The sequence below is a fragment of the Protopterus annectens genome, chromosome 13.part0 (assembly GCF_019279795.1).
Source record: "Protopterus annectens isolate FY-2018-M chromosome 13.part0, PAN1.0, whole genome shotgun sequence".
Taxonomy (NCBI): Eukaryota; Metazoa; Chordata; order Ceratodontiformes; family Protopteridae; genus Protopterus; species Protopterus annectens.
Genome location: NC_056747.1, coordinates 1091084361 through 1091097415, shown reverse-complemented (window position 1 = coordinate 1091097415; position 13055 = coordinate 1091084361).

The window sequence follows — 13055 nt, the reverse complement described above, 5'->3', positions numbered from 1 at the left end:
GCTATTTCTCTGTTTCATCATTCCTCTACAAGTGCAATATTTGCAGAAAGAATTCAAAATAAGGATTTCATAAAGTATGGCTAAAGTCATAATAATCTGAGCCTGCCATCAGAGGTGTTGCTACAGTAAAATGAAGCATTGGGAATGAGCAGGTCTACTGGATCTGCTGTGGCACAAAACTGTACAATTGACTGCATCATTAATAAACAGCAATTTTCTACCCAGATGAGGCTGTTTTTGCGGACTTTTAAAGCTGACCTGCTGTGCTACCTATGGAAGAATTTTCAATAACCTGGAAGAGAACACATGTACACTCACACATGTTCATGCACACACTCACACATTCATGCACACACTCACACATTGTCTCTCAGTATAAAAAAATGGTGATTAGTGGAGTGCCGACTGGTAAAATGTTGACTGAAAGAAAACAAATACCTTGAGTGTCAGTGTTTTTATTTTGAGCACTGAACCATTGGTTGCATACCATGACTGTGAAGAACTAATTTGCTTTTGTGTATTTGTGGAATAAAGTTCAGCTTAGATTTCAAGTTCTGACCAAAGTACACAAAATAATAGACATCAGTAAGAAAAGTAAGTACAAAGAGGTTAAGGATCTTTGGCATTTCTTTCAACAATGAAGCAGCAACGTGTTTTTTGATAATTATTATCAAGCAGGATGAGTCATGTACATCTTTTTTATAGATACACATGGAAAAGTCCCTGGGTGGAAAGAAATGTGTATATACATCAATAGCAGTGTCTGTAACAGGATTACAATAACAAAACCAAACAGTATAGAAGGAACTAACAAGAAAATTTGCTTCTGGTTGCAAAAATGCTGATACCAGTAGAAAATTAGTTAATTTAATTATAATCAGTTTTAATTGAATCAAGCATTTTAGCAGCATGGTACATCAGTGGGAAGGTCATGTCTTTAGTTATTGTTAGTTTGTAAATGCATAGTTTGTGATGCCACATTGACTGAGTGTTGTTTCTATTTGTAAATAAGACCCATCAAATATCTACAGAGCGTATAAAAAACAAACAATCATACACATAATCCAGTGGTGCTCAGGGAGGCAGAGTATTTTTAACATATTGAGCAGTTGAACAACTGTTTCTAATAGTTTATTTTTATTCTTCTTACAGTATGTTGCAGGGCATTTTATTGTTTCCCTATATCTAGCTTACAAAGGAAGGGGGAAACTTCCTAGCAGAAAACAACTACAGATGTCATGGCTTCATCAGAATGTTATTATACTGCATTCCAGAAACTAGACTTTCAAGTCATTGCTCTCCATGCTGCAGTGACAAGACGTCTGACATACAAAGAGGAAAAATAACTGCTTGCAGCCCTTTTGTAATTGAAAGCATTGGAATAGAAATATTTAAGGCCTGCAAGGTGGCTTATGTGTGTCACAGATTGTGACATCCATCATGCCTTTTATTCAAGCTGATGAGAGGGCAGAGTTCATCAGATAAAGAGTCATTTTCTTTAGAATAATTAATACATGAGCAATAAAATACTTCTAGGGGAAAAAAAACCCTAAAGCTATTGTTCTAAGATCCATGTAATTTAACTCTGCTATAGCAGCATGTCTTTTGGCTTTTCCTAGTTAGGGGTTACCACAGTGGAACTCCAGGCTGCTAATGATTGGCAGTGGATTTTTATAGTGCCAAGTTGCCAGCCCAACACCCAACCTTCAAAGAAGGCACACCCATTCACGCATGCACCTGCATGTCTTTAGAAATCACTCGTCCACTGGAAGAACATGCAGAAGCCACACACAAGGCGCTCCAGGCGAGGACCAATCAGGAGAACCTCTTGCTGTGAGGTGACAACGCTAACCGCTGCACCACCATGGCTACCTGCTATAGCAATACTAAATGCTTGCAAAGCAATCCTAATAACGACTTGCATTATTAACCATAGATACTGTTCACATTTACTTTTTAATACTGTTGTTGTATTTTAAGAGGGTACAGTACAGAGTTTTACTGCAAAGATAATACATAAGAATTCTGCAGCTACATGTTTCTGAAGATAAATTGTGTGTCACCTTGCCAAGCTGGGCATCACACTGGATCTGCTTAAGGACTCTGCTTCTTTGCTGCATAGTTCATTCTTGACCTCTGGTCACTGTCTACATGGACTTCACAATTCACCATGTGTGTGTGTGTGTGTGTGGGGGGGGTACTTGGGGCATTCCATTTTTCCCACATTCCTAATGAAAGCTGTTCTACTGACAGCACTAAATTATCTGGTTGCAATTATCTGTTTATCTGTCCATCCATCCATTTTTAAAACTGTTTTTCTTGTTGGTGGGTGTAATGGTTGTCATGGAAGCAAGCAGATCAGACTTCTGTTTCCCCACCAACCTTCCCCAACTCATTGTGTGTGAGTAGCAAGTGTTCTAGGAAGGCTAAGTGATGTAATATCTCCAATATATCCTAGGTTTGTCTTGGGGTTTCCTTACAGTGGACAGTACCTGGTACACCTTTTGTAGAAGGTGCACATAGGTTTCTTTTCAAGGTGTTAAAGCCAGCTTATTTAGTACTTCTCAACCCAGAAGCACAGCAGGCTTACTTTAAAATCCTTCCCAGTTATTAAGCTCCTCAGCTCATCATGGAGACCAAGCCAAGCATCTTAGCAGGTGCCTTACTTCATCCATGTATATCTGTGATATCATCTTTCTGGGCACTACCCAAAGATCAAAATGTAGCTCCATACAAGGGAAAATTGAGTAGCAAACTGTCAGCTTCATTGCTGCCCATATGAATGACCAGTTCCTAGTGTCCCAAAGGTCAGTTCATCAAAATCCAGAGATTAACACTCAGCTAACTAAAGCACCAAACTGCACAACAGTGCTTTTGCGGTATGGGGGCAAGATCTACTATACCTTATTTAAATGTACTAAATTCCACTATTACACAACTGTTGTAAATGGAGAAATGCCCCAAATGGGCAAATGCACTCTTGCATTGACTTTGATTTTGCAATTTGGGTCACTGAATAGCAAATGGAATCGGGGAAATGAAACAGAGAGGAGTGGACCAGGGGACTTACACTGCCTACATGTAGGGAAACCCTCAACTCTCACTTCATCCATACAATCTGGTAGAAGGCCGGCAAGTATTGTTACCACTGCATTCATTCTTTGGTCCATCTCCTGATTCCCTTACCATAGCTTATGTGCAAGACAGTAAATATTTAAATTCAACCACATGGTCTAGTGGTTCTCCTCTCACTTACAAAGAATAATCAACTCTTCTTGTAATAGCAAACCATGAGATCTAATGTAGAAGCATCACATTTTAAAATGAACATTATATTTATATATACATGTACACATACACACACACACACACACATATATATATATATATATATATATATATATATATATATATATATATAGGATCCAAATATGGTAGCTTTGGTTGACATCTGTTTAGATGACACAATTTAAATCAACTAAGTGGTTGGTTGTCAGGTGCAAGACATCACACAGTACTTTAGTTGGGGAATATACCCTTTCTCTGACATTGTTCGACCTTGGCGTTAGTATATATAATCAGCAGGGTTGCTGCTCGCATCATGCATAGTATTTTATTTTCCAGTATTGTAATTAAAAAATAAAGGAAATGGAAACATGAATGGATGGCTATCTTATTTTCCTGTACAAAAAGAGCATATATATATATATATATATATATATATATATATATATATATATATATATATATATATTCCCACACACACACACACACACACACACACACACACACACACACACACACACACATAGCTATATATATATATATATACACACACACACACACACACACACACACACACACACACACACACACACACACACACACACACACACACACACACACATACACACACACACACACACACACACACACACACACACACACATCTACAAAATTAATATTTTGAAATGCCAAATCACACAAACTTACTCATCAAAAAATTGATCCATTTCCAGTGAATCATAACATGTATACTCACTGGAATGGGCTTTACCAAGGGTCCTGCAGGAGTCAGGACAAATATGTTTTAAAAAATAATATGCAGCAGTGAATTAAACAGTTGAACCATTTTTTTTCAGCTAAACCAATGTCAAATAAATATCATGTGACAATTTGTCCAGTATGCATACCTATCCTTATCCTTGAGGCATGGGTTGTAGCTTTAAAAGGGTTCAGGAAGAACAAATGCATTTATCTGGTTAAAAAGTACATATTTTAATTTAAAAATGAAGGAAATATGAATGTCTGCCTTATTTTCCTATACACTGAATACCATTTCTAAAAACTGTATATAAATGTCCAATATTTTATTTATTGACTGGGTATTTAGACTGGTTGAAGGAATCCCATTCTGTTATAGCGAAGGTCAGTCAGCAGCAAAAATAAAACAAAAATGGCATCAGAAAATACCTCTTCAGATATTCATAAAATAATCAATGCAAACTGCACATGCTATTTTCAAGTTCTTACTGATCAGTGAAAGTTGCACACCATCTGTTGGATAGGCAAGAATCAAACTTTAAATTGCGCAATGGTGCTCAGCACTCACTACATTTAAATGACTAGGTTTTGGGATATCCAGGTCATATTCTCTGTTCTAACATTCTGAGGTCACAGAATGCATGAAAGGGGAATTCCTCAATCAGTGGTAAATGCATGATTTCATTCAAGCATTATCCCACCACACAGACAGCCATTCAGAAACTATAAATTACTGTAGATTTCAAGACTACAACAGAAATATTAGTGTGTGCAGTCAATTGTGCTTTCTTACATGACACTTGATATGTGACTGATTACAAATAACTGACAAAGTCATAAGTGCAATATTAGTTACTTTTGTTTGTGTTTCAGTATTGCCTTTTTCTCTGATACATGGCCATTTTTACTATTTTAACTCCAAAGAGTTTTATTCCACAGCTGTAAGCAAATAAAACGTAATAAATTAATAGGATTCGTCATTTACACCGCAGATATTAGAGTTCCGGCTGCTGGGGTAATTGACATCAATTATTTTGTGTATGTAGCTGGACTACTTCATCATATAGCTAATAATTTATTGATTTTAACTGAATATTAGAAGTAACGCCTTTTAAATTTTGGCAGTCCGTTTCTTGTTACCAGAATCAGATCTAATTTATACTTTAAAAGCTAGCTAGCAAGAATTCCCATTCTCACATTTAGTCACTGTGTTTACTCAAGATTCTGTTTGCAGGAGTTGTGTCCAAGAAAAGAATGTGCAACAGGAATTATTTGTTAAGTGCTAGGTTAACAAAAAATGTATCAGTTTACTTTTCCTAGTGCCTATGAAGGATATAGTGTGGGAGTGAGACTGTACGTTTGCTCAACACAGCCATTTACATCAAAATGTGATCTATTTTACCAGTCCCACATGTCAATAATTTACTGTGACTTCAAGGTACTCATTGAAATAGAATGTGGATGTTTAGTGGTTCACTGATATACAAGCCTTTCTCTTTCACCTGAAAATGCAGGAAATATGTCAGCCCTCATATAAGATGTTATACTGAGAGAGACAGAAGGCAGCGGTGTTTTGCACAAGGCAATACATATAAAATATCTGGATATAAACTCAATATTGGTATTCACGATAAAATCTTTAGCAAAGCATTTATTCATATAAGGCAGGTCAGCTTTGGACCCTTAATAAATGAACCTACAGTATGAGCACTATCGACACTTAACTACTAGTAAGCTGAGTTCTGACAGTCACAACATAATCTCTGCTTCTCTCCAGAAGAAAAAAAAAAGTTTGTGCTTGACATTTTTTTGTTTGGAAAAAGTGCTGTATCACCCATCTTTGAAACAATTCAGATTGTCCTTTAAGTAGTCACCAATTAATTCTTATAAAAACTGAATAAAATGGTTGCTGGTTTGTCCTGAAGTGGGTCAGTCCAGCAATGCAGTCCAAATGGCAGTATTTCCAGATTGTAATGTTAATGTCAGACACTGCAGATATCATAGTACAAGGGGTTATAACACCATCACTGAAAAGTTTCATGTGTGCAAGCTAACTGCAATAAAAGAGAGAGAGTAACACACTTCAAGGGAAAGGAACCCGGAACTACCACAGGACAAATTTACCATATAAACACCTTAACAAGGGTAGTCAGTGAAGCATGTCCCCCATTAAACAGCACACATCATTGCAAATATGCATGAACCACTTACATAGCCAGTAACCTTCTAACTCAGTTTACGTAGCACATCTTAACATATGAAGCATTAACAACAAAATTGCCCACCTCCACGCACTCTTAAATATCCACCTATTTGACATCCTATGTTTATCTGAAACATGGCTAAAACCTACAATTAATGACAATGAAGTCACCCCACCTGGTTACAATATCCTTAGATTAGACGGTAAAAACAAAAAGGGAGGGGGTTGCCAGTCCTTTATAAAACAGAGCTACAAGTTGCCACTGCAAACCTTAGTCCACCTGTATTCAATAATGCAGAAATCATCATTACCAAACTTCAGGTCAACACATGTAAATCCATAAACACTGCTTGTATCTACCTTCCCCCGGGAAATAGCATTAATACCCTTGAAAATATTCTAAACTGGCTGTCTATTAATCTTCCACAAGAAACTTTAGTCCTTGGAGACTTTAATATCGACTGGAAGTCCTGTAGTACTCTACATCCTACCACCCATATTAACCTATATGGCTTCTCACAAGCCATCACCTCCCCAACCAGGATCAATAAAACAAATAACAAAGAAAGCACCTTAGATTGGGTTTTTACTAATTCTCCTCTTCAAGCATACAAAGTAGGATGATCTAAGTGACCACTCACTAACATATATCATCAGACACAAAACCAACATAACTTACCCAAATACCTTTAGGTCAACCCGGACCAAAAAACATTTTAACCCAGAACTATTCCAATTAGAACTTAAACACTGCAACTGGTCACCGCTAAAATCCCTCCCACTAGATGACGCAGTGGAATACTTTAATTCCACATTCGTAGCCATCCTTGACCACCATGTCCCATCACACTCCATTATAAATAAGGCTAAACCTGCCCCATGGCTCACAATAGCTACTAGGCAAAAAATCCTCCTTAGAAACAAATCTTGGACTAAATGGCGCACTACTAAGCACCACCAATACTTTAAACAACTTAGAAATACAACCAAAAAAGCTATCCTCTTAGATAAAAAAAAACTTTTATTTCCAGCTACAACAAACTCACCAAAAGAATCCACAAAAGTTTTGGTCTAGCATTAACAAACTTCTACACCCAGGCCAGTCTATTACACCTAACCCCCAAGGCTCCAACCATGAGAATCCAACACAAACTACCAACGCCTTCAATTCTTTTTTTACAGATGCCATCCAAACTCTGGCTAGTCAATTATCCCCAAGTACCTCTAATCTACCAACCTCACCTACTTGCCCACTTCCATCATTTCAGTTACAATCTGTTTCTACTTCCTTTATCTGCTCTCTTCTCCAAAAACTAAAACCTACCACCCCTTCTGCTGACCAACTACCAGCAGAATACCTGCAAAAAGGAGCCAAAGCCATAGCCTTCTCCATTTCCATACTGATAAACAGAACCATAAGAGAAGGAACTATCCCATCTATCTGGAAAATCTTGCACATCATCCCCCTACATAAAGGTGGTAACTCCAACAACTTTTCAAACTATCGTCCAATAGCTCTACTCTCCCCACTGGCAAAAATAATGGAAAAATGCATCCATAAGCAACTACTTAACCATCTTATCCAAAATAACTTATTCTCCAACTGTCAACATGGATTTAGACCATACCACAGTACCACCACTGCATTGCTATCCTTTACAGACTGCATAAATAAAAACTGTAACAACAATATTCTCTCCTCTTCAGTCTTTATAGATTTATCCAAAGCTTTTGACATGGTTAATCACCAGTTCCTTATAGATATAATTAAATCCCTTTCTCTTGAACCTTTAGCCTTAAATTGGTTCAAATCATACTTAGATAACAGACAACAGGCTGTACTATGGGATAACAATCTATCTACACACCTCCCCATTTCCCTTGGTGTCCCCAGGGTTCCATATTAGGCCCACTGCTATTTTCCATTTTTATTAATGACCTCCACTTAGCAATTCCTCATGCAACCTGTATTCAATACGCAGATGACTCCATTATAATTTGTTCAGCTAATTCTCCTTCTGAGCTACAGTCCCTTACCCAAAAAGCATTTAATACAGTAGAACAATGTTTTTTAAACCGCTGCCTCCTATTGAACCCCCAAAAAAATAAACTTCTACTTTTTACTCCAACCCATAAGTCAACCCCTTCTTACTTCACACTCATATCTAAGAACGGCACTCTCATATCTCCTGACCCAACCACCAAACTTTTAGGAATAACTATAGACAGCAACCTTAACTTTGATACTCACATTAACAGTACAATAAAAACAATCAACAAGAAATTGGGATCCCTCTACAGAATCAAACCCTTTCTTACTCCATTAGCCTGGTCCGCTATAGCCAGAACTCATTTAATCTCCACTCTACTCTATGCTTCACCAATATACACTAATCTTTCTAAAAACAATCTCAACAAACTGGCAATTTCCTATAATAACATCGCTAGATTTGCCACTGGCTCTCCTTTTAGAACTCATCATTGTAGCAACCTAAAACAATTAGGATGGCAATAGTTCCAACATCAGCTTCTATTTCACCAGCTTGCTATTACCCATAAGAGCCTGTATCACCCCACCAATACACCTATACTCACTACTCTCATAACCCCCTACAACAATCTTAAGAATCTGCGCTCCTCTAAACTACTTATTAGTACTAGCAGATCAAACAACTTAGCTGGAGATTCTTTGTTCTCTAATTCTGTAGGAAAACACTGGAACCTACTTCCTACTGAACTCCTATCTCTGTCCTCAATAACACTTTTTAAACAGAAACTAAAACTATTTCTTAGTACTCACTGGTTATGCCCTTGTACTAACCCTGACTAACTTTCTTACTTTATATCTATGTATACTTTTCACCTAATATTAAACTGCACTAACTACTGACTTCTCCTTACCGGTTCATATAAATCATGTTTTCCAATTGAATTCTATGTATATATGTATATAGTAAACAACTTTTTGTATATTACCTTTACTATTTGTATTATGTTCATCATTAGTTTTGTACTTTTTTAATAACAGCTGCATCAAGCTTGTACTGCTACAACATTATTGGACTTTTTTAATAACAGTTGCGTCAAGCTTGAACTGTCACAACTTTTATACTATATTGTGTATTTGTGTTGGAGCTTTTCTCCCCGGGCCTCTACTGAAAATGGACATGTATCCAGATGGACTAGCCTGGTCAAGAAATGTAACATAAAATAAAATAAAATAAATAAATAAATAAATAATAATACATATCTCCTAACTGGCCATCACAACAGTGGCATACAAAGCCAGATAAATAATAATAGTGAAAATGTAACCAACATATTGAACACAACCATGGCAAGATAACTAATATTGAGAGGAATGTAACACAAGATAGCAGCACAAGAGAAAAAATTAGGGATGACAGCGAACCCCTGCTAATATCACCCACATATTCCAGCCCACTGAAGTAACATAGCATTCTACAGAAGCAGTTGGAGTTGATGTGACAGGAATAAATATTGCAAGGGTACAGAAGAGCTGCTATCAGGCATACAAAATGCAAATATCTTAGTTTGAACCCCAACTTTGTTAAATAATACATTCATAACAATAGGTTATTGGCAAGGCATACTAACAGAGTAGATGAGAGAGGGGGAGAGATGGCTGCTAACTACATTTCAGGGGAATAGATAACCTGATAGCAGGCACATAAAATGGAAATAGCTGGAGCTGAACTCCTGACTTTGTGCGAGAACGAATTCTCAATAAAACATTTACAAGGCTTGCTACCAGAGTGCTCAAGAGAGAGGTGACTCTAAAATACATTTCATGGGATTGAATCAGGTGATATCAAGCAAATGAAATGGATCTATTTTCAAAAGCATTACCTTTGACATTGATAATGGAAATTCATGGACATGACTACACAATGACAGAAGGTGATCACAAGAGGTGTGACTATACAATAGACATGTACATTTAGAATTAATACTATGGAATGTGACATGCACAGGGAAGTATGTACAAACACAGATGGGAAGTGAAAGTCAACAGCTAATGTATAAATCAATGGATGATTTCAGTGAGGTATGGAATCTGTCAGATGGACATACCGTGCTGCCACAGTTTTATGCTTACATGACATTATTACCATATGATAATGAGAGCTATCAGTATTATACATGTGAGATAAGAATAGATTTGAACCCTGCCTGTCTAACTCATGTTGCCTTGAATTATGCACTAGCTAATGATGCCACAGAATAAATTATACGACTCTTGTCATAAATCACATGTATGGTAGAGAGTCATCGGCAGTTTATGTATCAATGAATATGGCCATGGTTAAAAGGGAACATAACACATAGGGGTGTAAACACCCCACCCTTGGGAAAATGTTATATCCAAGTAGAATGTATCACAACACATCTGTACAGTAAGTCATTATTGTCTGTCAAAATTGTGTTATACACTGCTGCAATATATGCCAGACAGGATTTGAACTCCTGCTATACCTCTCAACCTCTTAGAGCAACAAATCTAGACAGAGCTATATATAAAAGTGAGACAAAGGCCCCAAAATAGGGACATTTTTTAAATATTGCACTCACAAATTTAGAAAGTTGCTAGAATAACAAGTTTTGCATTAGCATGAATTTTATGAAGGGTATGAAGTCTGAAACTTAAATGTCCGTCATTATTTCCGAACTCCAGTTTTTAATGATTTGCCAGTCATTTTCCAGAAAACCACAATTTTATGAAAAATGGACCAAAAATATGTGGCACAAATTTGGATATTCTGCAAAAATCTGTATAGTTGAGAGGTATGATCCTGCTTACCTAAATCACAGTCACTTGGCATGTGTATTAGCTATTCCCACCACAGAAACATGTGAACAACAGTTGTGAGGAAGTAGACATTTGAAGGGAGTGTGACAACATTATGGAAAGACTGACAAATGAAAAGAGTACCATGCAACAGACAACAGTAATCAGTGGCTCCCAAGCCTCATCATATCTTACTTACAGACAATTTCAACATTGTAGCAGGGTTATATTCAATTCTGAAAGCTGTGGTAGTGGTCATAATAAGTGTTAACATATGCCTATATCACTATTGCATTCCTCTGAGCATTGACTCTAATCTTCATTGTTTGATAGGAAGCAGTGATGAAGATGAAGGCAAATTCTCAGCAGTTTTTGCCATCTAATGACAATTGAGGATTACCATTTTCCACCACTGAATAGAGATGCTGTTCTGGGCCAACGGTAATGTAATGGAAGAAACAAAAAAACATTAATTGTGAAACTGTGCATGTTTACAAGGAAGTACAGCACTGAGGTGGTCAAAATCCCCTACCCATAAGAACCCAGTGCAAAATCTTGCATCACATGTGTTGAGTAAGCCATTCCTGCATGTCATCGCTTTCTTAATATCACACACACATATGATCTACACACTGCGGGATCTGAACACCTGTCTAACTCACATTCTCTAGATGTGCACTAGCTGCTGATTCCATAGAACAAGTCATGACAAAGTTGTCCGAAAGTGTATACTTTAAAGGATAACATAAGTAGTGAGTACAATAAACCATGGAGTCTGTTATAATAATAACTGTCTCCTCAAACTAATATTACTATTAGTTTCTGTCACACATTGGGACTAAATATTGTTTACTGGAGTAACATATGAATGCAACCAAAGGCAATTGTCACAGGACATGAAGTTTCAGTTGTTGTTACTTAAGTTTTGCTTGTGTCACTACTCAATACCAAGTGTGCAATGGTGAGAGTACAAACTGTAATCTGTTGCACTATATCTATATATCTAAATATAGCTACATCTATATATATATATATATATATATATATATTGTGTAAGAGTACTGTTAAGTACACATGGACTAAATGATATGTTACATAGCAATACTGTCATAGATGAAGTCACAAAGGGACTAAGACTGTCATATGTCTGACAAGTCAAAGGGGAAGGATGTGTGCAGAATGGAACTCACAAAGCTGAAAAGAGAGGGATTCAATTGGATGGTGTTGGGTGATGCAGACAGCTGTAGGAAAGTGAGGTGCCACCCATGCATTTTTGAGCACAATTGTACAGATCATTGCATTATGCATTGTTGCAATTAATTCTTGTGTGTGTGTGTGTGTGTGTGTGTGTGTGTGTGTGTGTGTGTGTGTGTGTGTGTGTGTGTGTGTGTGTGTGTGTGTGCATCAGTTGCAATTCACTGTTATATATGTATGATGTGCAAGATAATAACAAGACATATATAAATATCGGCCACATATGGTTGCAAACACTGAAGTCAACACAGCTCTACACATGCACTGAGAAACAGCCTTGGTACATGTAATTTCAAACTTTTAAACAATAAAATAAAACATTGATTTTTGCAGGGGCAAGATGTTTTGCACTCCCCTGCTAAAAATTTATAGAAACTACGAGATCGCACAATCCCTGAGAAAAAGAAATAGTCACCTTCCTGGAGACTGTCGATCTTACAGATACACTAGACAATCCTGATGTACTGAAATCTTGAATTTCAGTACATCGATACCAAATAGTGGAAAGTGCAGTTACTCTAAACTACACTATGCCAAATGCGGAAGTGTCGAATCCCCAAATGTCGAATCCGCCGCTATTGTGGTGTCACGTTCATTACGTGCGGTGAGGTTTGTGGATTTATCTGGGGTTTCAGGTAAGTGTTATGTGTCTGAGGATATTGGGTAGGGATTTTAGTGTGTGTGAGTGTGTGCGGTGGTGTTTTTTGTGTGTTTGTGTGTTTAGTGCGACCTCGGAGTTAGAAT